This window comes from Falco biarmicus, chromosome 6, assembly GCF_023638135.1.
Source record: "Falco biarmicus isolate bFalBia1 chromosome 6, bFalBia1.pri, whole genome shotgun sequence".
In the NCBI taxonomy this organism is placed as follows: domain Eukaryota; kingdom Metazoa; phylum Chordata; class Aves; order Falconiformes; family Falconidae; genus Falco; species Falco biarmicus.
In genome coordinates, this window is record NC_079293.1 from 53,688,316 (window position 1) to 53,716,287 (window position 27,972).

At 40.2% G+C, this 27,972-nt stretch overlaps 1 long non-coding RNA gene across 1 annotated transcript; it reads left to right on the plus strand.

Annotated features, from left to right (window-relative positions):
• The first annotated feature begins 62 nt into the window (after positions 1-62).
• On the plus strand, positions 63-27,957 carry LOC130150920 (uncharacterized). Its single transcript, XR_008822428.1, has 3 exons — positions 63-230; positions 17,940-18,002; positions 27,873-27,957. It is a non-coding gene; the product is annotated as an uncharacterized LOC130150920 (long non-coding RNA).
• Positions 27,958-27,972: the final 15 nt, after the last annotated feature.

Sequence of the window (27,972 nt, forward strand, 5' to 3'; positions counted from 1 at the left end):
CCTAATTTTTTGTTAATTGCAGGACTCAATGTTTCTGCCTTTTTCTCCACATACCCTACAGGACCACCAGCCTTGGAATCTCCTGCAGGTCTTTGCCTCCCTCATACTGCATCCCTGGCACTGCCTGCCTCCTGCTGTCCCCTGCTTTGCCTGGCACCTCAGAGGCACCCTGTCCCTTGAACTTACTTTGCCACAGCCCAGTCATGTCCTCTCCAAGAACAGAACATGTGGTATGTGCTTTGCTTTTTACGTCAGCCAGCTTCACAGTCAAAGTATGTCTCAGTTTGGGTGTGAGCTTGTAGCATTGTGGCTGCCTTGCACTAATTGCCCTGGTAGAAACACATGCCAAGTTTATTCTTCTTTCACTTAGAAGTAGTGCACGGTTGTGGTTAGGGAAGAACTTGTGCACGGGTTAGTGTTTTGGTGTAGCAAACAGGTAAAAGAATTGTGATTGGTGATTTATTTAGCTATGTCTATAGTTCAGACAAGTCATATTTCTGTTTCAGATAGGCCTCACTGTTTTCAGTAACGAAATCCTGTACAGAGTAAAGACAGAGTAAAATGTTTTATTGTACTTCTGAGGAGTAATGACAACTGCATTTTCTCTGCTTCAGAGAAAAGCACAAGAATCATCTAGGCTGTAACAGACCCTTAGGAGCATCAAGTCCAGCCATTAAGGGGTAGGCCCAATGGATCTCCAGAGAGGGCATTAGTATCTGAATTATGAGACTTTTACTATTTAACGGTGGTGTCTGGGCTTGCATTTTATAACTTCTGTGTTGGAACAAAGCAAGGGAAAAAAATCCCAATACTTGTAACAAATTAATAAAAATGGAATTCCTTCCATGAAAAGATTAACAATGGTTTAAAGAATACATGCAAAACCAGACAGAACTGAATCGTCAAGCATTGTGTTCTGATGAAAGGGCAACCTGTGCAGAGTGTTAATCAGTATTTTCTGCTTGCTGCCTTTGCAGACTTTTTTGATACCTGCCAATATCTCAAGCTTTGCTTACATTCACCCTCTTATTCTTCCTCATTAACGTCACTAATCTCTACTTGAATTCCTTGCAAGCAGCAAGACAAAGTGCCAGTGTGCAGTAAGTGCAAAGAGTACTTGTCACCACAGCTAAGTGTTAACGTAAATCAGCAGGGTTAATATGTAAGCTTATCAGATGGTTTCAAATGTGAGTGAAGTCCTAGCTGTAATACCACTGCAGAACAGCTGTTCCAATTCTTGCATATTGCCAAAACACAGCGGAAGCAAAAAGTTTTCCCACTTGATGCTATTTTTTTTTTTTTAATGACAGGTAGGGTATGACCCACAGCCCGTCCTTTCTCCCTAGTCTGCAGAGGTCAAGGAGCTCTGGCACTCACAGCAGATCAGGCATTTATTTAGGAAGAGTGGAGAAGAATCATTGCCTGGCTTTCATGGGCTGCCAAAGGAAGCAGAGCAACCAGGAGTGTGTGCATGAGTGCTGGTAGAGGTATAAGAGGGTTTATTTTTCTGCACAGCCCACCAGGCATCGAGAATGGGAACATATGAGTTCTGAAAACTGATTTTAAGGGCATTGGATCACACTTGATCACAGTGTGATGTGTTTCCTACTGACTTCAGTGTACAACTTAGAGACCTAAAAGAAAAATTTGTTATGTATTTTATATAATTATAAAAGTGTCAGAACCTGTTTCAGCCTTCCTTCAAGAAATAGTTTGTTACAGCAGAGCAAATCACACATCCTTTAAATGCAGGTTTCTGTTCATGGTGCCATGGTTCACAGGAAGGAAATGCCATTAGTAATGTACCTAGTCAAATATTCCAGGCTGTAAGGCCAGGACAGAGAGGAGAGAGGAGCCTATGCTGGCTGCGGGCAGTGCAGATGTAGGGCAGTGATGCTAGAGAGACAGCTGCAGTGCCTAAAAAGCACTTTAATATAAATATGAGCCACATTGAGGACCTTGGTACCCAGGGCAGGTTAGTAGTTCATGACACTCCTCACCTCTGGCTCAAATAGAGGGGCAATGGGTTTGGGAAAACTCATCTTCAGGTGGGTGAGGACATCTGGCAAGACCAGGGCTGCTGACACCAAGCTGTCTGCCAGGGATGATGGCCAGCAGGGAGCTAGGAGACGGAGACTGTCACATTGGGCACTGCTCTCTTGGCTCTGGATAGGGTGCAATGACCTCTGGGGCTGTCTGGAGCTGAGGGTATTGGACCAGAACAAAGTGTCGATGTCTCAGCCATGCTGTGCTGTGGAAAAGTTCCAGCAGGACAGGAGCAGGCCTAGAAAATACAGGATCTTGCTGCTCAGTTCTCTAGTTGCAACATAAATAATGGTTGGTGTAGACATGATTAAACAAGAGTATTAAAAAAAAAAACCAACCAAACACCCTGCAGTATAAATCAGAAAATGAGATCTCAGTCTTTTTTTTAATACTTTTCCTCCATGGTACTTGTTTACAACTGCTAGGTAGCTTATTATAGCAGGGTTGCTGGTTGGCATTGATACGTATTTAATCAAGGCAAAGCATGATTTCAATGCATTTCAAACATCCTCTTTTCCTCTCTTCCCTCTAGTCCCTGTAAAAAGTTACGTAGTTTAGAAATCAACATAGTGACAAGTGCAGGAAGATGTTAGGTCCACTGTGATAAGACAAGGCCCATACTGTTAATACTGAATGGTAGCTGGGTTTTTTAGAAATCAGGGGAGATTTTACAGTTATTCATGCCATTGATATTCTCTGACTTTCACTAGGCCTGTGAAAAAAGGTAGGTGCCAGCACCATTTTTTTCCTGGTTTGAAGTAAATGATGATAACGGTCCTAGTGATGATGCAGGGAAGTAAGTCTCCAGTGAGTAAGTCTCAACAGCGACTTTGTTCAGTTTGCCACATTAACATTTGTCCTTTGCAGTTCTGCAACTAATGCTGAAACTTTATGGTCTGGTTGCATTGAAGCACCCGTTCTCTTTTGCAGCACTTAGTAGCTCACATTTACAAGAGATTTTAATTTGTTCTACCACTGCAATAAGTTATCTTCCCACATACATCAAGAAGCCAATCCTATTTAAAGAGCTAAGAGAAATCTTTATGACAGATCAAACAAAGAAAATACTTTGAGATCAGAAAGTGAAAACAGCTCATTTAAGAATTTATAGTGACATATTTTTTGTATTTGTATTGTTGTATCATGAATAATTGCTTACACCCAAGGTGTGTGTATTATAAGGCTCTGTGTTTATTTGGGGCCTTAGAGAAAAATGAAATAATTCAAAGGCCACTTGGGAGCTCTTCCAGATCAGATGGGAGAGGTGTTTTTCCAACCCCTTTAGACTTAGGGTGAAATTAAGTATTCTGAACCAAGGCTAAACCTAACACAGAGTTTAAACACTGTTTTAAAGTAGTCTGTAATTTTAGACCACTAGCTGGACTGCACACTGCAACAGAGTAGAAGAGAAGCACGGTAGTCAGCTGTTAGTCTCAGCTCAAAGATGACACCTAACTCCTCAAAAGCAAAGTTGGTGCTGCTGCCTCCCAGCTGAAAATCTCAGATACCAGTTTATCAGGATGCTAAACCAGCAGAGTCAGGGGCTTGCTGGGACAAAATCTGGGCCATTCATGAAATGCAGATAAAGCCAGTGCTGCATGGTTTTGTTTCTTAGGGGAAGGCATTGCCACAAACTATGTTCAGGTGAACTTCTTAGTGCCCATAACTCTGCTCTGGGTTAATGCCACCCAAGATGACAAGCTTGAGCTGTTTTATTTCTCAAACCACAACTCTGGGCACTAGATTAATTAAATATTTCACAGGCCATAGATTATATTTCAAAATCATATGACTCATGTTCTGTATCAAGTCTCAGGAATTGCTCTGCCTATGACAAAGCTTCTTCTACTTTGTCCTGGCCAAGTTGTGACTCTCTGCTCCCAAACTAAGAAAACAGGGCTGACAGGAGGAAATGACCATTTCTGTGTTTTGGGCAAGGAGGTGTTTCTGGGGAATATGGGTGTAATGCACTAGGAAAGAGGTTGGTTTGGCTTTTCTTTCTGTCCATGCAGCAGAACTCTGCCAGTATATTGTTTCTAAGGACTTTAGGTATTGAAAAGAGACTAACATAAGGCAAGGAAGTTAATTTTGGTGATGTAAGGGTCGAATTTTCATAACAGAGTGAATTTTATACCACAGTAATAACACATACGTGTATTTATATTTGAGTAGATGGAATGAAACACAGCAAAACCTCATACTGCCTGACACCATAGGTATCATGACACTCTGATACCTAGCCAAAAGCAAGCAAAATCTTCTGCACTCCTGCTCATCTCATGAAACCCCAAGAGAACATCTTATTGCTCTAATCAAGCTACTAATTTCATACTTTAAAAGCTGCTACAGTATTGCTGTTATCATTTTGACAGAGGTCAATGTTTTCTGGCTATTCCAGCTGCTGCCTTATTTGAATGGAGATAGTATGAGACAAGTACAACATTGCTGGTTTTGGTGCATCAGGACTGAGTAGAACATTCTCATCTCTGAATTTCTTCTGCTGTTTGTATCATCCTTTTTGCTGTTTATACAGGTATCAAAAATGAAAGAAGGGAGGCCAGGTGTTAATTGCTTTCTGCACAGTTGGTAATGAAATGTAAACAGCAAAAAGCTCTGTCCCAAACACGCTGCTAGATAATTGGCCACCTGCAACTGCAGTCCTGTTTAAGGTCTTCCCTCCTACCCTGTTGCATCAAAGAAATGGGACAGCAGGATGCATAATTATGGTTACATTCAATACAGAATCATCTCTGCTGCCAGTGAGAGCCAGAAACACATAGGAAAGCAACTTCTCCTGCTCAGGCTGCAGGCTCACACTGCAGTGCACAGGGTAATTTGGAGGAAATGTATCTGTCTAGGACGTAGTGACACTCCATCCTCTGATAAGAAATGCTTCAGAACTTTGTCTGCCTGGCTTATTGCACTCAGCACATTTCCATTAAAGAAGGGGAGAAACAGATCTATTCATACAGGTGGAGGCAAGTGATTCAAAACTCATCTATATATTAACAGCCTATGTAAATGGCTGAATGACCTGTCTGTGAAAAGTAGAGGTTTCTGTTTCTAGCTGCACCTTATTCCCCAGTAAATAAAGTCTGAGGTACCTTTATTACTTCATTTATTACAGTTAGTCACCATAGTTACCAATAAAGTTCAGGCTAAGTTCCATGGAATTATTGAAACTTAAATGAATAGTATAGCAAAAAAAGAAATACCTTAGATTTCATATGCTTTACAGTTTCTGTGTATTTGTACAATCAAAACAATTCCTTAACAATTAAAATAGTAGTTAGGGCCTTTATTTTAATCTTGACCCAACCTGGAACATACTGTGACTATTTTGGCGATACCCACTTATTCTTTTCATTGAGTGTCTAGCAGTTCTACTTACGTACAACAATCAGTGGTGGTAAGTGCAGTACAAAACCCAAGCATAGTTTGTGTCTCAAGCATTTTACAACCTGAATTATAAAGGGAGCAACAGTCATAGAAGTACAGTAGTCAGAGTAATAAGTAGTCACAGCAACTACCTACATCTTGACAAATTACTTTTATAGGCTTTATAGACTGCAACAGAGTTTTCAGGGGAGTCTTGAAGAGGGGCACTTTGCAGAAGTTCGAAAGGGAGATTTTCCCTACATGGAAATGGTATGGGGACAAGTTTGGAAATACAACTCCTAGATGGCATAAGCTGCTATCAATACTTTTTGGAAGGAAGAGTCATCAAGTCAATAATGAATGAGAGATGGTAGATAAGATCACTGAATCACAGAATCACTGAGGTGAGAAGGGACCTCTTGAGGTCATCTATACCACCACCCCTGTTCAAGCAGGGTCAGTGAGAGTAGTTTGCCCAGGACCCTGTCCAGTTGGGTTTTGAGTATCTCCAGAGATACAGACTCCACAACCTCTCCAGGCAACCTGTTCCTGTGTTCAACCACCCTCACAACAAGAAAGTGTTTTCTAATGTTTAAAAGGATTTTCTTGTATTTCAGTGTGTTTCCATTGCCTCTTTTCATATCACTTAATACTACTGAGAAGAGTCTGAGAAGTGGCATGATGCTCTGTGAAGAGCTAGAAAGGTAAAAAGAACCTGTCTCTATTTCATATGTTAGAGAAAAGGAAGAAGTGTGAAACGTCTCAGATGAACACAAGCCATAGGAGAACAAGCTATATGAATTGAAATGAGTGGAACAAGACATACCTATTCATGGTAGAGCTAAGGATGCTACTGAGATGTGGGATTTGAGAAGTACTGAGATGTGAGAACTTAGAGGAAGATTTTAGCTGTGTGGACTGGAAAGCTGTGCCTTAGAAAGCAGTCTGGACCACATGGCAGAACTGCATGTTAGCTTTTGATGCATCTGGTATAAATTAAGTCATGAATGAGTTTGCCTATTCTTCTATTATGAAATCCACTATATATGTAGAAGATGGATGTTTGGATCCAGCTGCAGGATCTGACATGGTACAGCTGCAGGATCTCTGACATGCAGCATTGACTCCTTTTCAATAATGGCTGCTGCTAAATGTCCAAGGCACTTTGGCTAGCTGTTTCCAGCTTGCCAGAGTGGTGTACTGCCTCATACATTAAACAGCCTGTGAGCATATTGTAGGAAGGCAGGTGCCTTCAGGTTCCTTCCTTCCTATCCCCGGATATGTATCAGCTGCATACAGTATACTGATTAACCATCTTGAACACCTGGCAGTATTAAAATCTGAGATTAATTTAAGATTAAAATAGCATCAAGACTATTCATATATATGTATATGTGTGTGTATGTGTATTTGGGTATGTGATGCTGACTGTAACAATCCATTGCATATTAAAATAGCTTTTTCAGATATTCTTATCTTGCTATTCCTGAAACTCATTAGGCTCTTTTAACATAATTTCTTTACTTATTCTTATTTCCAAATTATTTTTAAATACATTCTTTTTTCTGTCTGTACTGTTATCCACCTGATTTGTTATAATTCATCCTGTTTTCCCTGGAAGTTGACAGTCAACAGCTAAACCACTGAAAGAGGTGAAGATAACAGTGCCTCCCCAAGGTGGGATTTCATTCATTTGCTTTAACTGATCTTTTCACTGTAGACAGCTCTCTGCATTTGGATTAACTTTGTCTGTTATGGTGAAGGCAAGGCAAGGAAAGGAAAGGAAAGGAAAGGAAAGGAAAAAAAAAGCCTCTACAAACAAGTGTTTGGAAGTAGAGTGCCCAAAGCATGGGGTATGTGACAATTACTCTGAAGCAGAGATCTGAAAATGAAAATGCTTCATCTTCAGCTCTATTGAAACAATGTTAATGGAAAGCATGTTCCCTCTGAACTGATGGGCCCCCTGAATTAGGCTATGTCCCATAGACTGCCATCAGACACCTTTTTCTTCAGTTTCCATGAGCAATATCACTCCTATATTTCCAAACTCCTTGTTACTTGCTGAGTAGTTTGTGTGCTGACTCAGATGAAATGGTCCAGCCCTGTCTGATGAGCTGCTCAATTCAATCTACTTTGCTCAATGTCTACATGACCTCTAGCAAGTTATCAAGGCGGCCTTCAGGTGAACAAAATTTGAAGATGAAATGTAGCCAGGGCTCTAGTTCTTCATAAGCAATGCCCCTGGCATGAGATTGAATATTGTCAGAAGAACTGCAATATGTTTGATGGAGTACTATTCTTTAAGTCAACGCTGCTGTTCAATAAGGCTGAGTGGGAAAGAGGAGATATTGGTCAGGAAAATCGCACCCAAGAAAAACAAAGTTTAAAAATTCAGAGTAAAACTATTCAAAACAAAACCATGATGTTTTATGTCAAACCAAAATGGAAGTTTGTCACTTTGAACCAAATCAATGTAGCTTTTCAGTTTTACGTTAATCCATGTGATGATGATGATAAAACTTTTAGACAGCCAGACTTACTGGTTATCCATTTTGTTGCTACAGATCCCATTACTCCAGAAGGCGCAGCTTTTCTATCCTTCATGTAAATGTTATCATGAAGCAAAATGCCATACCAACTTATAAATACCACCTGAAAACTGCAGAAGGAGTTACTGCATCTTGTTAACTCACCAGTCATGTGTGAAACAGTTGCCATATTTCTGTCTGGGAGTTCTCAGCAAAATGTATGCTCAAATGTTTGGAAATAATGGAAAACTGGGGGAAAAAACCCCCTCAAATTCTGCATAAAGCAACTGTTAGAGCAGAAAAAAAAGTTGTGCCCAGGAATCCCAAGAGTAATAATGGGTCTGTAAACTGAATCATACTGAATTGAATAAGATTTTTCCTATTGCCATTTCATAGAAGTCTTTGTTGTTAACTCCTGTGAAAAGCAGTTAACGTGCATTAGACCCTCTTTTTTCCAATATCACTGTTCCTATTTTTCCCTTTATTCACTAGAAAATCCTAGTCAAAATAGTTGGCCAGACAGCCTCCATATTTAATTTAAAATAAGAAAGACTAATTTTGCTCTCATGGTCTTCCCCATGTCTCCTCCAAAGTTGATGGAATTACATATATGCGTGAAGGGCAAGAATAATGCCTACTTGTTATAGAAATAAAAGCAAAGGGTTTTTTTTCTGCTAAGAAAAAGACTAATAATCTATTTTTGTTTTTATTCTTCAGTCTTTAAAGAAAAAAATAGCTAAGCTGATTTAAATTAAATTTTACAAAGCATATGCTCCTGGGCAAAAAATCTTATAAATCCACTTTCAGCCCAAAGCACATTTTTATGGTTGAGCTATAATAAACCACTCAGAACAGGGATTCCACTGGAATTGCTTACTGAATAGAGTAGCACGAAAGGTATTATTGCTATAAAGCTTTACAGTAATGTTTGAATTTAGTTGACAGAACCAGCAGGGCCATTTTTATTTAGTTTGACCTCTCATCACAGGAACCTACTAGGATCTCATGCTATAGAGAATAAAACAGCGAAAAATTCAAAGCAGAGCAACAATTAAAATAATAAAGTGGAGGCCAGGATGTCCCAGTGCTATAGTACATTTGGTGTATGAATGCTGCTGTTCTGAGTGTCTTGGCACAGGGAAAAAGTGAAAAAAGCAAAGCGTTCAGTGAAGTAAGTTCCTGTTCATCAACAGTTAAAAGCCAAGGTGATCTGCAATGGACATGGCTTTATTACAAACTTAATTTAGCAGATGCCTGTTAGCTTACAGTGAAGCTCAGTTGGCAAAATAAGGTAATCTGCCTAGCGGTTACACAACATAGTATTGTGTGGCAATGCAGACATATACCAAGAGGATAATAGGTGACAAGGAGACTTCTAAAAAAATGAAATAGGAGAGAAGGCTGGGAATTATCTGATGGTTATGCAAAGTGCATGTTAAAGGACTAATGATAGCTGTTCACTATTGGAATGAAATGTTTACGTAAAAACTTCCCCGTACAGATGCCTCTGTATCCTTTGGGTAGGTTGCCAGGTTATTTAATGACCTACTTACTCTTGTATCAAATCCAAGGTATGGGCTCCATTTCATGTAAGAGAAATATGCTGGCTACTAAAACTGGAAGATCTTTTTCTGCCTTATCTAATGGAAGCATCTTAGTCTGGCTCTTGGGAGGGGGCTAGGGTCACACAGGAAAAGGTGTCATAGGGAAAATGTAGACCATGTGGCTGCATTCGATAATCCCCTATGCTTGCTATTCTCCAAATTAGAAACAGTGCAGCTGGTACAGATCCAAGTATCAACAGCAGCAGCTTGAACATAAAAGGCCTGTCCTGCATCTCAAATATAGCAGATCTCTGCTTTGGTCTCAGCACACCACCATAGTCACGATAAGACAGTGCATACTTTTCTTCTGTAATCCTTTCTACATGCAAAGCAAAGCATTGAAGTTGGGTGAAATCCACCCTGAGCTATGTCTTATATATAAAAGATAAAGACTTTGCCATTAATTTTAATTAAGGGACTATGTTTGGGGTAGCTTACATACATGGTTGGAAATGACAGAAAAGAGAGAAGAGGATGATACAGGATCTTACAGGGGATGCTGAGGTGCACTGAGGGGGCGTGCTTTTGTGTGCACAGTAACAGCTTTTGCTAGAAAGCCAGATTCTGACTCACTGATGTGATACGGAGTAGGAGAGAGAGGACTAGTTTGAATAGGTAGAACCGGAATGATAATTTGATGGTGATAAAAGGAAGGAAGCATCTTTCAAACTCAAGAAAATGAAGATGGCACAAGAGGCGGGCAAGTAAGTCTCAGCAAAGATGTACCAGTGTCATGTCCTTAACTGAAAACCAAGAGGGAACATGGGATCAACAAAAAAGCATGAAATGAGACAGGAAGGGGCTGTCAATCATATATGCCTCTGTGACAACCTCTGAACAGCTTCTCTCCTTTCTGTTCTTTCAAAGAGCTCTGAAGTATCATGCAGCAGTAAGGGTTAAATAACACAGTGGTGATGCACAGGGACTGCTTGACTGTATCTCTTCTGTAAGTGCTAAGAAGTCAATGAACCTGTGAAATGAGTGGTAGTGAAGGAAGAGGATGGTCGGTGCCTGCAGGATGAAATCCTAATCCTTCATTAGGGGAAGAGCTAGCTAGTTCTGTTTTCCTGATCAGTGAGCCAGAGAAAACTGCCGGTATTATGGGAACTTTAACCACCCATGGATGACAATTTAAAACTGACTCCAACCAGCAAGATATCTCTCAGTCCTTGCCATCAGCACTTATAGCTCCTTTGAGGGAATTCTTGGCACTATGGATAGTGGTAATTCATATGGAAGGATTTTAGGCTGTTAGCATTTCATTCAAATATCTCCATTGCTTTAATTTTTTTTTTATCCAGCTCTCAGACAAAGAGAAAGAGAAGCCATGATACCTCTATAGAGTAATGCATTTTTTTTTTAGCTAATTATTTATCTCTGAAAGTGTATTTGCCCACCTTGGAGGTATTGTTGGCTCTGTCAAGTAAAAGACAAAGAGCCTGGCTTAAGTTAACAATACGAGCAGCCAGAATGTGAAATCTAAACCACAAGTTATTCAAGTTATTCAGACATCCTCAACATGCATGATTACCCTCAGAATTGTCAACGGATTTCTTGCATAATTTCTGATGCCCCTAATTCTATTTAGGACTTGCTAGGAAAATACTATGTAGGTAAAAAATTTCCTTTTTTGGTATTGATAGATGGAGATGGGAATTTTAAAAAAGTGTTCTGGGCTCTCAATATGTTTATTTACAATTTGTATTAAAATTTCTGTAAGGTTCTTTTCCTCCTACCTGCTCCAGGTAGATACAAAATGAATCAGCAAAAACTCCAGGGAAAACCCCTCCTCTGTGCATCACATACCTTTCCCTAACAAGCTTTCAGATTTTGGAAAGCGTATGGCAGCTCAGATGAAGCATGCATACAGGATCAATGAGCTCCTAGTCAGGGTATGTAGCTCCTGTTTTCACACCCTTTCAAAGCTGCTTCTTCACTGTCCCAACCACAGAATAAAAAGGCAGTACTACACAGAGGGAGAACAAATTTCTGAAGAGACACAAATGTAAGTGGGTGGGTAAAAAGGAACCAGCTGCACACATGCTATTGCTCTTTGCTGGGGCTCTGTGTGGTCAGAACTGATTCAGAGGGTACTGCAGGCTGGCAGAAGGCACCAGATGAATCCAGGGGGTCTCTGCAAAACCCTGGGAGTGGGTTTCCCAGGCTCCTTGGCACAGATGCTTTTTTATTTGCACTATACAAGCCTAAAATGCAAAACCCTCAAGTCCTTTTTTCTTCTAAATGTTCCTAAGGTTCATCCCCTGACTTTAGGGGAAAACTGTGATGAATCTGTACATTTGTAAAGCTTTTTGTAATGCTTTCGAGAAGTACTGAGATCACCCACTGTGTTTAAAGGCAGATATTCAGTGAACATGTGTCTGAAAAACAAGCATTTTAAGCTCCTGAACTTCCACTGTAGTTAACAAGAACATGCTTAGAGACATTTTTCCTCATTATATGGCTATTTGAACACTTTGCAGAAGGATATTATTGAGAACATGCCATAGTCTGAGGGTATTTTAATGCAACTAAAAGCTTTAAAGAATTTGCAGACTGCTCCAGAGGTTTCTCGAACAGAAGAAGAACATTTCAGTTTCGGGGAAACAAAAAGATTCACCTGCTTGCTTTGTTGGAGTTTTTTGTTGTTTCTTTTTTACTCTCTAATTAAAATGAGAGAAACTTCTGCTGTCTCTTCCGATGTTTCACATATTTTGCATTCTGTGCATTTAGGAATGGGAACCGCTTGCACCCACTGACCGACAGGCTGGCTGGGAGGCCATATTCAAACCAGAACCCTCCAAAAAGCAGAGCTGACCCATTTTGTAGCTGCTTTTCAGGATATCCAGTCCTCTGTAGCACTGTGATTTAGATTGCAAATGTTCCCACTGTTCCTAGTACAAGAAATTATGCAACACGCATACACACTGATTCACCACAATCTTCCTTGCTGTCTCCCAGTTTCTTCTCTACATACACCTCTTCTAGTCTTAGGGAAACAGGGAAAGCCTCTCCTTAACAATTACTTACTTGATCCTTGTCCTCTTCTACCATTAAAGCACTGATAAAGTTGCATTATAGCAAATTAGCATCTGGGCTTTTTATCACCACTGACAAGCTTAAGAGAAATGGTGATAGCAAACCAGTGTTATACCTTGTGTGGTCATTGGTGGTGCAACAGAGACAACCAGTATCAGCCACAGGAAACAGCTGAGTTTAACTTTTAAGCTCAAAATCCTGATGAATAATGACTCCTTTCATTGGCACATGCAGGGTCGGTGTCCTCTGCCGCTCACATTATTGCCTTCCTCCTCCCCTTGGCTGCCTGGGGAGACACAATAACACTAATCTTTGAATCTTTGTTATTTAGTAACTAGTTTTGTGTCACAGGAATCAAATGTCTCTAAGGAACTCTCAAGAGAAATTAATATGACCCCTGCGTACTCTGAGACCTGTTCAGTGCATTCACAGCCCCCCTGGGCGCTGCTGGGCATGTGGCTGCCAGCAACCAAGGGTCACGTCTCACAACTGCGAAGAAGGAGGAAGGAGAAGGAGGCAAACAACAAAAAAAAAGAGACATATTACAAATGGACTCACAAAAATATTGTTTCCCTGTCCGTAAGAAATGATTGTGGAATGAAAGTGGTTTAAAAGGAAGGCCTGGAGGTTTATTCATTAGGCAGATTTTGGCACAGAAATCCTGGCCCAGGTACAAGAATACCCAACCCCTTCCGTGAAAGGAACGCCAGCCCGCGGCAGGCGCTGCCTCCACATAACCCCTGCTTGTCAGCGTGCCTTCCTGGTGCCCCAGGCAAATGTTCTCCCCTTGACCCCGAAGACGGGTCTTTTTCCTCCTCTCTGTCCTAACAGAAATGCAGGTACAAAGAGTCACCTGTCCTCTTGCCTGGAGTTGAGTGTAGGATGGCAGGGACATGTCTTCTCACTAAACTTTGTGTTGCAGCCACGGTGAGAGCGTGACCTGAGGCTGCTAACGTGCAGGGGACACCTGCCCACGAGTTCCACCAGCTCTCCTTACAGCTCGAGTACTCTAGTGCACTTGTTGAAGGCAGCACATCTTTGCAGCAATGGCCTTGGAGACGAGGCCGTGTCAATCCAAACCAGCCTTTCCTAAGGATGAGGCTAAAAGAAATCGCTGGGCTCTCCTTAGGTATCCCTAACCACCAGGGGTGTCAGGGAGGCCAGGCAGTTGCACTTCAGCAGGGGTGAGCTGGGCAGACAAGCCAAAGAAGGAGTTTGCTTGGGAGCCAGAAATGTGTCTGCTGATGGCTGGGGTGTCCAAGGGCCTTGGAGGGGGGAGCCCCGAGGGCTGGCCCTGGCAGGGAGCAGTGGTGGCTGAGGGGCTGCACAGTCCCACACGGCTGCCTTCTTACAGGGAGGCTGCAGGCGACTGCCCAGTGCTGGTGTGCAAGAAGCTACGAGGCAATCTTTTTGTTGCTCTGTTGCTTAAGGAACAAGAAACTTGCAAGCTCTGAACATGTTTCTGAAACAAAACACTGGGCTTTTTTCTTCTTGCAGAACAAAACATCATCAGAATATCCATCTTGCAGGAAATGCTGCTGTTCTCCTTTTTGATTGTAACTTGAAGCACCTTAAAGAGAACATGAAAATTCCCTAGTAGACAAAAATTTTGAGTTTAACCACCTTTCATGCTCCAGCTTCTGCAGCAGCTGAGGCAGAGAAACTGCAGAGAATAACCTTTGTTATTGCACATTTCATTCATACCAGAACAACTCCATTATGTGCAGCGACTGAAAGAAAAAGCCTGCAAAAAAAGAGTAAATGACCAAGCAGCTAATGACATTACTGTAATGCCTATGAGGAATAGCTCTATATTAAATTTACCACATTGTCTGCTGGCACTGCTTCATCCCTTCTGAGTAGTGGTCTTTGCAACCGTAATGTTTTAATTCAGGCATACTTTGTGCTTTTGGAAGAGTGCTTTGAAAGCACATTGTATAATCTAAAGGGGTTTAAAGCCATCCCATTAGGATGCAAAGAAAATGAGAGACAATAGAAACACAACGCGAAAAAATTATTGGAAAAAATTAGATACCTAATACTGTAGCACCTACGATTGCAAAAGGTAAAAAAAATATCTCCTATCATGAAGTTGCCAGATGGCAACGAGATTGCTGGTGTCAGGACTAGAGGAGTGGTAGTCTTCACTACTTGAAGAGCTCAGTGCATTACTTTGTTGAGCCTAAACACAAACCGGACTGGTTTTATCAAGCAGTTCTGAAATAGGGCACACTTTCATTCTTTTGAAAAATGACCTAAATATGCAATATACCACTTTATAGCCAATATATCCTGACCTAACAAAAAATGTTCTTTTGAGAGAGGACACGACGCCTCTGAGATGTGACATAGATAAATTTGTTTCAGCTGCCTGGTATGAGCTTACTGCTTTTTTTTTTTTTTTTTTTTTAAATTCCTCTAAGCATGACTTTTGTGTTCTGTGGAAAGAGGGAGTGTTAATTATTTACACTACTATAAATCTTTAATTACTGTGATATGGTATCTGTAGTCCCTTTATCATTTGGAGCAGTGGAATGGCTCTCACTATGGTAGATACAGAATGGAATGTGACTGAGATGAAAGCTGTTCATCACTGGCTTGTATGGGTGGCAGCAGTACATCTTGGGCCTCTGATGTCTTCAGTGGTGACCATGTCACTTCATAAGCAAGCAGAGTGTGTGGCCAAGCTGTTTACTGTGCACTGAAATTATACAGCACATATATGGATAGCATCGGGTATGATTTACTCTTTGTCCTCTGGTAACTGCAAAGACACATCTCACATCCCATGAAGACCCTAGTACTAAGCAGTATCACCAGTCAAGCAGTTGCTCCAGCTTCAATGGGACTACCTATGCACTTACAGCCAGGTCCATAAGTAACTGCCTTGTTAGATCAGGGCTTGTCTTGCCTTGGTATCTAAGGATTTTTCAGCCCTGTTTTGTATAGGATTCAGATATCACCACATTTATTACAATAAATGGAGAGTGAGATGGAAATAATAAATGAAAAAGGATAGCAAGCTTTCTGACTTGGCTTTTATCTTTGCAGCTATAATTGCACAGCCTAGCTGGGTCGCTACATAATTCATGCAGCCCGTAACTAAAGATAATCAGGAAAACAAAAAGGGAACACAGTACATTCACACCCTTATTTATACGATGTTGTTGCCCTTGTTAGTGTGAAACTGGATCTGCCATATCCCAGTGGCTCTCTCCTGTCCTGTGTTATCCTTTTTCTCATCACTTCACAATATTTCTTTTGGCTTACACTTCCAAGATTTTATATCTTACTGATGCACACAAATATCTTAAGGGTGAGTGTCAAGAGGATGGGGCCAGGCTTTTTTCAGTGGTGCCCAGTAACAGGACAAAGGGCAACAGGGACAAACTGCAACACAGGAAGTTATACCTGAATATGAGGAAGAACTTCTTTACCTTGAGGGTGACAGAGCCTTGGCACAGGCTGCCCAGAGAGGCTGTGGAGTCTCCTTCTCCGGAGACATTCAAAATCTGCCTGGACATGATCCTGTGCAACCTGCTGCAGGTGAACCTGCTTTAGCAGGGGTTGGGCTATGTGGTCTCCAGAGATGCCTTCCAACCCCAACCATTCTGTGGTTCTGTGATTATGCTATTTATTAAGGATAACCTCCCTTTCTGCAGAGGAGGACCTCTGTTCTAACCAGGCTTAGCTCCTTTCATCTTTTTCTGAACGAAAAGACTGGGTAGAGCTTCCTTCTTGGGCATAAGAATTGCTCCAGCTCAGAATCACTTGAACATGGTCTTTGGCTCTGGACACAGTGAGCTGTGACTATTACTGAAATTGTTTTTCTCTTTTCTATGACAGACTGGGAGTGACCCATGAGACAGCTTTTGCCTATATGCTAGAAACACCTCAGGATATAGCATTTTCCTTTTCTTTGGAAAGAAAATGTTAGGTTTTCTAGCTTGGGCTATTATATTTTCTAGATATCGTGACGACTTAGACTGTGTAAGTGTGATTTATCTGCAGACACTGAGGATACATGAAGCTGTGTGAAACTAACAGCTGTTCTTTGTGGGGACTCATACATTCACTTTTTTATTATTTTTTTTTTTCTTCAAAATAGTAGCAAAGTGCTGGAGTAGACTGGCTGGAGAATGGCTGGAAGTGCCTGTAGGTCCCTGAAAGCCCCTAGGGAAAGGCTCTGGGGAATAAGCTATGTACCATATGCCTGCTCTGCCCTGAGAAGCAGGAAGGACCAGTGACATCTTCAGCTTCCTTTCAACCAGTTTTTCGGTTAATTGAGTCTGTACATGACCTTTCTCCTCTCTGCTCTGGGACTCAGAGTTCAAGATGAATTCCCAGATAGGGACGTGAGAGAGAAAGCTGTCATTAACCAGCAGTTAAACTCTGCGGTCATACCTTACATGCAAATTGCGATGACCTTGAGGCATCCATCAAACTGAGTCCATCAATCTCAGGTACACTCTGTTGTGGCACTGCTTGTTTGGCTTAGTTTAAATATAAAACAGTGTAAAAGCAGATTTTTAATGGTTTACAAGTGAAGCCATTAACTGAGCTAACATTTGTGGCAGCCACTGGACACTGTCATCTGCCTTCACCTACTTGTAAGAACACTGATAAACCTGTACTGAGGTTTTATTTCACCACTTATTTGTAACGGACTTATAACATCCCTTAGAATTTAGGTGTGTAAGCAGACAAGGTTTCTAACAATAATGTGCTCTTGGTTATGTATTTTTAGTCTGACTTCCTTCTAACTCAGAAAATAATCTCTATTAGTCTAGTTTAGAGTGGTTAACTGAGAATTTTGTTTTAAAGTTGCAGTATGGCTCAAACTACTTTTTACTAAAATTTAAAAAATAATTAATGAATTTTATTTTGAAAAAAAAAAAAAAGAAGTCTTAGAAATCAGCTGTGTTTCACCACTGTTTCTGAACTAGTATCATAGAATAGAGACAAAACAAAATAAATTTGAAAGTAGTTGAGAGAAATAAACCTTGTCATATTGCTTTCAGAAGGTCTTTCGGCTGTCATCATCAGAATATCTTGCTCTATGGTTAGGGTAAGGGAAAGATTTGTAAAAACCTGGTGCACCAAATAACAGTTTGTTTCACAAAGAGTACCCGAACAAATCTCTCTATGGAAGGTTTCACAGCTTCTTTAATGATTTCTCTAAACCAGCCTTCCTTTTACCTTCATTCTCTGGTAATCCTTCACGGTTTGATATTGCAGGAGAATGGTTGCTCATTATTGCTGTAAATATTACACTTGAAATTATAATGTGAAAATCTTCCTCAAGACCTCACAGAGGTAAACATGAACGTGTTGATTTATCTCATAGACATTTACTGCTGCTCTGTTGCTGTTTGCTGCATACCTGTGTGCCAAGCAAGAGGAAGCAAAGGTACAGAAAGACTTTACTTCATATTTTCACATTCCATAACTTGTTTATCAGTAGCTCTTATGTGTACTTTCCATTTACTTTCACTTTCTTTTTATTATCATCCATCTGAAAAAACAATACATTGAGAAACGATTGGTTTATAAGTGATTGATGACATCCTTCACTAGAGCATTAAAATCCAGTGTGTTCTCATAGTTTAGTATATATATTATTTTTGTAAGAACAGAGTTTAAGTTCTGATTTTAATAGCATAATGGTGATTTAAAATGTTATTGTTTTTTCTCAGTAATGTCCAGACGTTTTTACAGTTGGAACTCTAAAGACTGAAGTATGGGAAAAAAGTATGCAGTTATCAAAAGTTAGCTGGCAGAATTATTGAATATTCAAAAGATTAAAAACAGTATAAACTGTACAACACCTAGTGTAGTGAAGAATTGTTTTATCAGTAACTGAGCAATTAGAATGTAAAATGCAGAGGGAACTGGTAGCTACAGTATCTCAGCCTGCAAACCTCCCACGAGAACATCAGCCCGATATGTCACCATCTTTTTAAAACATGATGTCATTAATGGGTTAATGCTAATACTTTGTGGAAGATGTGTGCTTCAAAATACAGTCTCACCTTTGACTTGAAATTTTGCTTTCTAATGTTTTCTCTCAGCAGTGTCCAAAGTCTAATTCTTAGGAGATATCTTACCTAAAGTCATGCTCTTATTGCTCCTAGATAGATATTTATTCTTGTAGATGCTCTCAGGCCAGTGCTCATAGCTGGATCCCTGCTACATTAGCAGTACGTTCCTCGAGCAAAGACTACCTTAGTGTCTGGAGTAATAGAAGTAGCATGTTATGCTCTTCAGCGGTTTTATTTATTAAAGGAAAATCCTTTTAATTGTACTACAAGATTTTTTTTATTGAAGTATAAAATAAAATTGTTTCTGAATGTGTGTAGAAGAGTAAGGAAGCAGGTCAAATTTGGTTACATATTGTTAAGTCATTCTCTGAAACTTAGCTTGTCCTGTTTGATCAACAGGGAGCAAACACGTACAGGCAGCAATGTGCAGAGGCTTGGTAATGGTACAGTACTGACCCATTATTCTTAAAGATTATAGTTTGTCTCTTGAACATCCTTACTTTTCCACAGGACTGTAGACAAACATTGAATTTCAATTTTGACTTTTGTTTTGTATCTAAAATAGAAATAGATGATTTTAAAATGTTCATCAAAGGATGCGTAGTCACCAACATTGTAATTTTTGACTGAAAAAAGGAACGCTATTTCACAATACAAGATACACTTGCTTTGGCTGGGAGATTTAATGGAACATTTCCTGGTTCATCCCTGGGCAAAGTGAACGCAACAGGAGCACTGGTCTTACATGTCTGTCTGAATGAGTTCAGCTGAAAGCCAGGTTTGTTCCTTACAATGTCTGTATTGCTGTGCTCATTCAGGGCACTGAAAGGACCCCTGCATTTAGGGCTTTTTGTGTGTATTTTGAAAACATTTGCTTCTTTCAGCACTTAGCCAATGTTATGTAATAACACATCAGCCTATGCAACGTGGTGTAATATTGCATAAGGCTATTACTTTTGCCCCTTGGCATGACAGAGAATAAAAATGGGATTTAAATTATTCCCTTCATACTTGAAATATCCCAAGGCACTTTTTGAAGTAAAATTCTAAATTATATGAGTGGGTATTAGGTAACCAGCAACATCCCGGACACAGCAGCAGAGAGAGAGGCTACTGCTTTCTTTGCAAAAGGAGAATTTGTGGGCCAAGACAGATGTGCCATGTTTGAAAAGCTCCACATGCAGCCGACAATAAGATTTATTTGAAATTCATAATGTCATTTTGCATTGTTACAAAGGGAATGGATTTTGTGGTCAGGTCTGTGTATTTTTAGATATATTCAAAGCACAGCAATTATTTGGATGCTGCTGCAATATTAATGATTGTGTATATATTACTTTCATAATTTGATTTTATATGTTATATTTGAGAGCTATGAGTCATTTATAGTAGGAGTTTATTTTTAACATCTTAGTCATAGGGCATAGTGCAATTATGCCAAGGAAACAAGATAAATATGAATATGAAGGACTACCCAGCTTGATGAAGTCAAATTCAAATTTTGAAATTAAAATCCCCGTCACCTCTGCCTCTAAAATATTTCAATGTAAAATTTCTGCAGTAAGAACTGGGTTCTGTGAGCTGTAAAATCTATTAAATCTTTCTTCTTGTGTCTCTTCTGGTTCGGTTTCTCTGGTGTCTGATGGATGAAGGCTGAAGTCTTTTCCTCTTTTCCTAGGGTCTGGGCAACTGGCTCTAGGTGGCCCTGCTTGAGCAGTGGTTGGACAAGATGACCTCCAGAGGTCGCTTCCACCCTCAATCATTCTGTGATTCTATGATTAATTTGGATCTGTTTCTTCTTCCTGTCATTGATTTTCAAACACTTGCACATCTTTACTATTTTAGAAATGTCATCATGGCTGTCAGCCTTGGCTGAAGCTGGTGAACAGCTTCCAAAGCTTTTGTAAGGACTTTGACAGTTGGTTGAGTGACACAAGATCTTTTGCCTCTATTCCTAGGAAGTCCGGTCCCGAGAATATATAGCATAAAAACTTTAAAACAATTACAAAAGCATCAAAGGATTCGTCTAGCCCTGTGACTTTTCTTCAACAATGGACATAAGTAGGTGCTTTGGGAGCAGCAATAACAAGATAAACTTATTTGATAGGACTTCCAGAATAAAACGTTTCTTTTCCACATACTTGTCCAGTTTGCTGGAGACAGTTGAACTCAGCTAAACTGCTGGGTTTGTGACTTCTTTGGGCAGTGTATTCCATAGTTCTAGCATCTGCTGCACCAAGAACCAGAGCGTTGTTATGAACAATGTTATGAAACTTGCTCCTACTGTCTTCATTTTACGAGCCCTGGATTATTTATTGAGAGGAGGTGAAAACGTGATGCTTCTTCACTCTCTCCAAGGCACTTGCAATATTGTATACTTCTACCATTTGTTGTCACGAGTTGTCTCTTTCCCAAGCTGAAGAATCCCAGCCTATTCAGACTGCATTTGTAGTGATTTGGTCAGGATCTAACTTTGAGTCTTCTTTTGATGCTGGAAGCAAAAAGCTTTGTCTTGGAAGCTGATATATATAGATTGGCCAACATGCCCTGATATTCAGTGTAGTCCTAGTTAACATGAAGAACAGCACTACATGCAATCATTAGACACAATTAAGACAGCTGAGTGTTCAGTTTTGTTCAATAAAAGTGATGTACTGATAAGAAGAATTTACTTTTTGTGTATGTCTATCCTAACTGATTTTGTACCTATGATTAGTTTGCTTCCAGGTCTTCTGGATGAGCATTATAAGCAATGGCACTGTAGTCATTGTTCTCATGGCATTCACTAGTACCGTAGATACGGCAGGGTCTCTAACTTTAGGAGTTTATATTGAGACAAATCAGAAACATAAATAGGAATGGAGGACTGGGAAAGACAGAATAATGGTTATAATAAAACCCATCTCATATAGTTCTTTAGTGCACAACCATACATGATTCATATACATTTGTTCCTGGTCCTGCAAGCATGGTTTTGGTGGTTCTTTTTCCATACTAATGAAATTCCACTGGTGAGAAAAAGCAATAGGAGATTTTTAGGATGGACATGAATGAGAGGAGGGAAGTCCAGCGTATTTCAGGAAGGCCAAGAATTTGGAATTCAAACTATTTCTTTTAGAAATACAGAACACATTTCAAAGGTTTCCTGCTTGTGAGGTGACTGATGTTCCCTAGTATGTTGGGGGCTTTTTTTGTATTTAGAAGTCATTTTAGTGAAAAATGTTGAATTCTTTTCCAGTGTGCTTGAGCACATGCCTGCAAAAAGGGAGACAGAACAGAGAATGTTTTAGTAAGCTTCTTTGCTCTGTCTAGTTATGCTCTTACAAGATTTATGAGGAAAAAAGGGAGTGGACTAATTTTGTCTGAAGGAGACACTGGATAGAGTTGCCAGAACACTGATAAATATCATTACAAACGACAGAACAGGTCAGCTAAGGATTTTAGTGTGATCTTCTGGACTTCTGTGTTACAAAATTAGCACCTCTTTGCTGAAACACTCCACAGGATTTATCCACTGGGGCTGGTTATTTGTGATGCTGATTTTTAGAGTGCTGCTGTATGTCTATGACTCACTGCTTTGAAATGAAAAACTCATTTTATACAAGACAGCCACTGTGCAAAGTGGTCTGGCAAAAAGATAATGTGATGTTGCAGCTTAATAGATTTGTACAGAACCTAATGAATGGTGTGAGCTTATAGCTTCTTTCACATGAAGACCTGGACACTAAGAATAAGAAAGTGTACGAATGAGGCACAAAGAATGGATGCAATGAGGATTTACGAAACACCTTCCAGTTCTTCTTACCTGACCTCAAAGTTCTGGCATGCCAAAGCTTAGGAGGTTAAAAGTCAGTGAATATTGTTGTGATGGGTTGACCTTGGCTGTAATCCAGACACCTGTCCCCCCCAAGGTCGCTCTCTCACTCCCTCTTCTCAGTAGGTCTGTGGGAGAAAATATGATGGGCAAGTTCATGGGCTGAAATGAAGACAGTTTAATGAGAAAAGCTGCACACAGAAACAAAGCAAAATGAGGAGATATATTCTCTACTTCCTATCAGAGTATGTGAAGTCCAGCCACATCTGAGAAGCAGGACCTCAGTATGTGTAGTGGTTGCTTTGGAAGACAAATGTCTTAACACCCTGCCCCCCCACCCCAATGCCTTCTCTTCTCTCAACTTCTATTGCTGAACATGACATCATAGGGTAGGGAATATCCATTTGGTCAGTTGGGGTCAGCTGTCCTGGCTATGTCCCCTCCCAGCCTTCTGCTCACCTCCAGCCTACTGGCCTTTGGTGGGGAATTGGATAGACAGCCCTGACGATCTGGAAGCACTGCTCAGCAATAGCCAAAACACTGATGTATTATCAACACCACTCTGGCCACAAATGAAAAGCACAGCTCTATATGGGCTGCTGTAAGTAAAGTTAATTCCATCCTAGCCAGATCCAGTTCAATTCCGAAAATATAATTTCACTTTTTTTTTTTACACAAGTGAGTTTATACCTAATGATGTACCATGGATATTTGCAAACATGGATGCAAATTTCAAAGCAGATTGCTTTTATCAGTTACGATCTCCATTCCCAACCAAGAAAATGAATTAATTGGTGCTTAAACCTCTTTAAAAAACAACTTGCTAAATGAATTCCACCCTGACTTCTAGGCCCTGGGTCCAATGTACAATATCATGTTTTATATTCAAATGGAGCTTGTCAAGATGGTACATTAATGCTCCCGCCTTGGTATAGAGAATGTGGTGAAGCAACCACTTAATACTTGGAATATGCCTGAAAGAGAAGTGTTTAAAGCACTGTTTTAAGTTAACCTGACTTGGATATCATGAACTCTGCAGTCCTTCAGTATTTATGGCAGCTTCCTTAACAAATTCAGTCTGATTAGGCTCATAAAACAGCTTAAACTCTTCATATCCTCTATTATTGATATTGCACAACTTTTTTCAAGCTTTAGGAGGGATGGTAAGCTTTAAGGAAATGAAGTCAGTTAATATTGAACTGTCACAGACTCCTACAATTATGATCTATGTTATTGCAAAGCAATTTATAATGAGAAAACATTCTTTTAACCTGCTATCAGCTTAATTGTGTATTCCCAAGAAGTACATTTCCCAGTACTGGTAGATTTTAGATTCATTTATATATTGAAAGCACACTCTTTCCCTAAGTTAATTCTCTTCATGTGGACAGAAATCTTCTGATATGAAACTGCTAAGAATATGAGGAAGGTATTTGATGTTTGGCTTTTCCCACATCAAAAGATCTGAAAAATTTATGAATACATATATACTTGCACAAAAATATATGCATTTAGCAAAGCAACACATACTAGGAAACACAGAACACCAACTGTACAGCATGGAAAACCATGGTAGAGATAAACAAAGAGCTACTCATGAGCTGTCATTAGTGCTGGAGCATGGGAGAGCAGTGCATCTAAAATCTCCTGTCTTTCATACTTTTTTTTTTTTTCAGTAGCTTTGTACTTTGGTGACCAAATTCCCAGACTATATGAATTATTCCTACTTGACTCATCTAAGCTGTGTATTTTTTAGAAAAGATTCAAGAATATAAACTCTTGCCAGCTATTGTGCAGATATACATTGGTGCAGAGGCTGACATCACTTTTCTTGCTATAGTTCCTGCCATAGTACCAAAGGAGCATGACATTCAGTTTCTTCTTCTTAACTATTGGGTGCTCTTAGTTCAATCTCAGCTGCAACTTCTGTCATGAAATGATCCATATATACCTACTAAGTGTAGCACCTTACTGTCAGCAACTTTTAATTAGATGACTTCTATATTGCTACACACAGACACCACCATTATTTTTTTTTTAAATCCTACAAACAATTATTTAGGGAAATGTCATTTGGGTATATCCCAGTTGTGTTTAGCTCTTTCTTTTTCCCTATAGTCTTAGTGAGACATTTAGTTAATATGTAGTTGATTTAACTTCTCGGATAGGGAAAAAATCCTAAATGGCTGGCTAAATGGACTAGAGGGAAGAGCGAACTGAGCCTACCTACTGCTTTAATAAGCTGCTATCGCTTTTTCAGTGGAAAGACAGAAGCTTCTCTCTGACTTCACTGCACTCTGCTATGGGCAGCAGCCTATGAGTCACTGCCTTGAAGAGATAGTGACTTACTTTAATTACCCTCAATGAACTCTGCATTTGCAGGAATGAGTCATAGCCTAATGCAATTTCATAATAATTATATAAGAAGTATTTTAAAGTGATGCCTTGTAGCTTTGCTTATTTTATTCATTCTCTAAGGTGACTGGAGAACATGATTCATTTTAAATGAGCTAGTATATATTATTTACTAGTAATAATTACTTCTGTTATTTATAGATAGAGAGTGTGCATGGTTCTATACAGATCAACAATATGATAAGGTTCCTGAGCCCAGGGGCATGCAGCACATGGATGCAGACATCAGAGTGATTAAAAATATGGTAGGTGAGATCCGGTGCTGTGATAAGCAGACAGAACAGCTCTCTGAAGAGTGTTTTGCGTACCTTTTAATGGGTCAGGTTAAGTGCTCCAAATCATGTATAGAGGTGCTAATGGCCAGGGGAGTGCATGAGCAGAAAGGCAGGCAATGCAATTTGAAAAGAAGTGTGTAAGAACTGGGGGTAAAGACCTCAGACCTCTTTTCCTTCTCTTTTCCTACTGATGCACACAATTTTGTCACAGTTGCGCTATTTTGTGGAGGGTTATTAGTCTGGACAAAACACATTTGCTGGAAAAGATTTCAAGAGCTTGCTCATTGGAGAGTGTGCATGTTTTCCACTTGGAACTGGAAGGACACCTTTTATTAAGTAGCTGATTAGACATCTGGTAACAATGTGCTATTAGGCCATATAATAACGTACAAAATATACCTTTTTACATGCTCGCTAGGGATTTTTGCCTTACTTTTCCGAAGGAAAGTTCAGGAATCCTCACACAGCACAGTGGCATATACGCTTGTGTTAGAGCATGTAATCCCTGTAAGGGAGCCTGTTGCTAGGTAGAAGAGAGTGGAAGTTCAGCGTGGGGTTTTTTTGAGCTGTAGAGAGCTAGTTTAGGCATGTTTGTGTGTTGCTGTGGAGGAGCTCGCTTATGAAAAAGGAATTTTCTTTGTTTTCTATCCAGCTGCCTATTGCCTTGGGCTACCTTCCTTGGGTGGTGTCTATCTACTTACCATAACAAGGCTTGGTCTTCTTGCTCAGCTGGTGTTTTGCTTGCCCAACACTCTTAGCACAGATATAGACTTTAAGGAATGTTTGGTTAAGAAAGTTTGTGTAGATGGATAATTGCATATAGCACTCTTTATGGCAACCTAATTACTCGTGTATGCAACTAAAGCTGGTGAATGTGCTTTCTACTGTCAAAATGAAGCAAAGACTTACATTGTCCCAGGGTGGTCTGAAAGCCCTGATACCATAATGGTGTCTTTAGGGGAAGGACAATCAAGACAAGAGGTAAGGTAAATTGTACACACATAGAAGTCATGGCAGAGTACCTTAACCACAAGACCATTCTTGCTTCTGTACAAATAAGCAGCTTGCTTTTGTTTCTTTCTTGTCAGTAATTATGATAGGCAGTTCATGCATGAACGTGAGTGGCAGAGGGTTTGCTCTAAGAAATGTGTTTGGAGTGGAGAGCTGAAAGATGAATGAGTCAACGGGTTCATGGAAAAGAAAAGCTTTTCCACTTATATGAAGACTCTTATTGCCTGGTATGACAATTTTATTTCTGAAAGGATTAGCTGGAGCTGGGCAGTTTAAGCTGTGAACAAGTGTTCTGAGAAATGTGAACAAACAGAGTAGTTTCTAAATCATTCTGTCTGTCTGCCTATCATTATTAGGAAGTACGTCATCTTTCTTGGATTTACACAGGAATGTATCTGAATCACTTATTACCGTGGTGCCTGTGCAGTAGACACAGCAGAAGAAAACACTGACAGGTTCCCAGAAGGGTTTGGTCTAACTGTCAGCAACTGGTTTTGGTTGTGGCTCCAGATTATACTTTTTTTTCTCCTATTCCTTGAAGAATATGTTGACGAGCATTGTCTCTTCCTATGCTGAGATAACTGAATACAGTAATATTTGCAGCATGTTTTCTCTGGCAGAGGGCATTCTACTATTTACTGCACGGGATGTTGTGTCATATTGTTCCCAATAGTCTGAATGGGAGTTAAATAGTCATTTGGAAAGAGAGTATAAAACCATCATAATTACTCTAAGTTTAACTCACATCTGGCCTGACTAATTTGCCCACAAACTGTTTATCTGCAAACATATTTTTTTTTCTCTCCTTGGAAGTGACTGCCAAGGATATGGAGAAGGGGCAAACACCGGATTGCCGGTGGCAAATGCTGTTGGTTGTTATCCCATCTGATATTCAGGGAAGATCTACAGCATGCTGAAGTATCTTCTTGGTAGCTTGCATGCTGTCCCTGAAAATTACTGTTCTGTCAGAGCAAGTGAGAGTTGCTGCCAGATCTGTCCTCTGTCCCTCCCCATGTCCTGGCTAGATTTGATACATGTTCTTTTCCGAGTGTTAACAGCAAACATCGCAAGAATGCTCGTAATAAAGATGCTTGACACATCAAATTAAACGGCATAAACCCAGCTCTGCTTTTGAACTGTTTGCTCCTGTAAGGGGGGCTGTGGCCACTGGCGCCTGTGGCCGGATGACAGCTCGTTATACAACAGCAGAACAACAAAGTTGACTCCTGAGGAGCCTGGTGCTTTGTTCTACAAAGGCTGGGGGGAGAGAAGCGGCTGCTCTACTGCTTCCGTGGCATAGCTCCATTGTTAGATAGACAATACTTGGACAGAAAGCACACATACCTTTTGAAGCCTTGGTGTCCAACATGGGTCTCTTACTTTCGCTGCAGGAAGCATGTGACACGCTTGTAAAAGAGGCACACGCAGCTGGCAAAGGCTAAGTGCAGAGAAGTTGGGCTGATGTGTAAATAATGTCTTTGACAATGCTTCTGGCTTTGTTTTTAGGACTTTCTACAGACCCTAGGTATGAAATCCATGCATGTGGGAGTGGCCAGCTCATGAAGTTAAGACTAGATGCAGCTGTTCCTAAAAGAAGTACATTTTCTTTTTCCTTATTATGCAATCTGCAAAGGTGGAGATGAACTAGAAGAAGTCATGGAGTGAAGAAATGTCATCCAGTTTTCTGAGGATATTATTGAATCATTTCTAATGCTTTGTTGCAGTAATCCAAACGTGCAGCACCTGCCAGAAACAGAGGGCATGAATGTTTTCAGAAGAGTGAAGCATAGCTGAGTCCAAGTGCAGTGAATAAAGTGCTTGAAA